Consider the following 2,231-nt stretch of genomic DNA (forward strand, 5'->3'; position numbering starts at 1 on the left):
ACTAGGGAACCACATTTTCTACTCCGGAACCAGTAGGGAACCACATTTTACACCCCGGAACCATTAGGGAACCACATTTTATACCCCGAAACCACTAGGGAACCACATTTTCTACTCCGGAACCACTAGGGAACCACATTTTATACCCCGGAACCACTAGGGAACCACATTTTCTACCCCGGAACCACTACGGAAGCACATTTGATACCTCGGAACCACTAGGGAACCACATTTTAAACCCGGGAACCACATTTTATACCTCGAAACTACTAGGGAACCACAATTTTTACTCTGGAACCACTAGGGAACAACACTTGATACCCCGGAACCATTAGGGAACCACATTTTATACCCCGGAACCACTAGGGAACCACATTTTATACACAGCAACCACTAGTGAACCACATTTTATACCCCGGAACCACTAGGGAACCACATTCTATAGCCCGGAACCACTACAGAACCACATTTTATACCACAAAACCACTACAGAACCACATTTATACCTCAGAACCACTAGGGAACCAGATTTTCTACCTCGGAACCACTACGGAACCACATTTTATACCCCGGATCCACTAGGTTCTAACATGTAACCAAACATGATTGTATACATAGAGAGAGATAGAGAGAGGTCAAGATAAACATGGTAACCAAACAAAGAGTCTCATAAATAGGGTGAAAAAACTAAAGCACAAAAAACATGAAAACATGTAGAGAAGATGTTAAACCTAACCAAAGCTATGCTTATCACCCAAATAAGCAATGGAGATTTTTTTCCAAACTACAATGGCAATGGAGCTATATCATGTTGGCAATGAGCTTTTTTCCTAAAGTACAATGGCAATGGAGCTTTATCACGTTGCAAATGGAGTTTTTTTCCCAACAATACAATGGTAATGGAGCTTGGAAACGTTGGCAATGGAGTTTTTTTCCAAAACTACAATGGCAATGGCAAGCTTCAAAAACCTTCCATGAAGCCTTGAGGAAGAAGAATGTGGTAGGTAAATGGCAACCTTCAAAACCCTCTCATGGAGTTTTCCACGTTAGAAAAGCCTTGAGGAAGAAGAAGGTGGTAGGTGAGAAGGTAATAAGTGTATAGGGATAGGTGAAAAAGGTGGAGGGAAAAAAGAGGTAGGAGGGGTATATTTGTCCTAAAAGCCATCTTCTCGTACCTGACAACACCTTTTTTATAATTTTCAAATCACTACCCTTTATTCACAATTTAGGCAAAACTTTGCATTTTTTTAATAATTTTTCCTAATAAAAATACCCATAGTAGATTTTTTAAGTCATTAAAATACCAAAATGTCATTATATGCAAAAAGACGAAAATTACCTTCTAAAAAGATCAAAATACCACTGTTGCTCATTAGTATGTTTTGATAGAATGGGTCCCACCAACTCAACTCAACTCAAACCCATACATTGGGCGGGGCCCCACCTATCTCCCTCATGTTTTAATGGCGTAGGTCCCATCAGCCCATGTATAGGGTAGGGCTGGCAACGGGGCGGGTCGGGGCCGGATGTTGGGGTCCCCTACCCCTTCCCCTTTGCGGGGAATTTCCCCCCTCCCCTTCCCCTCCCCTCTGTGTGGATGGTGGGGAATCCCCCTCCCCTCCCCGCGGGGAATATCTAATCCCCTTCCCCTCCCCGCATCCTTCGGGGACAAAATCCCCTCCCCGCCCCGCCCCAACATCACCCCCTCTTTAGTCATTGATACACTAATGCTGGGTGTCCCTAATCAACTTGATGCAATTTCAATATATAAAAATGTTATAAACTAACATACTTATAGACGAAGGAGATATATTTCTTACTCTTCAAAAGATAGCAAACCATCCCATAAGTTGGTCTATAACATACTTATAGACCATTGGTCCAAGACCACGGCGCTTTGATGATCCCAACCATCCCATAAGTTTTTAGATCAAGTGGTATCATAGCCACTTCGAGTACCCAACATCCAAACCCCATTTTGGATCATTAATTTTGGGCAATGTTATGAGCACTGCTGTATTCTGATGATCGCACTCCTGACTTTATTAAAAGTAAGGTATGGCCCGCACCATAGGATGATCCAAACCGTCCATTAGATGGTGCACACCCTAAATAGGTTGCGCCCAAAAAATCATTTCCTTAGGTTGATCCTAACCCTCCGATCTGTAGAGGTACTGAATGATCCTATTCCTCTATAGATCGCAGGGTTAGGATCAACCTATGGAAATGAT

Source organism: Tasmannia lanceolata, unplaced genomic scaffold (assembly GCF_043159265.1).
Source record: "Tasmannia lanceolata isolate RefF3 unplaced genomic scaffold, GAP_Taslan_0.1 ptg000007l, whole genome shotgun sequence".
Classification (NCBI taxonomy): Eukaryota; Viridiplantae; Streptophyta; class Magnoliopsida; order Canellales; family Winteraceae; genus Tasmannia; species Tasmannia lanceolata.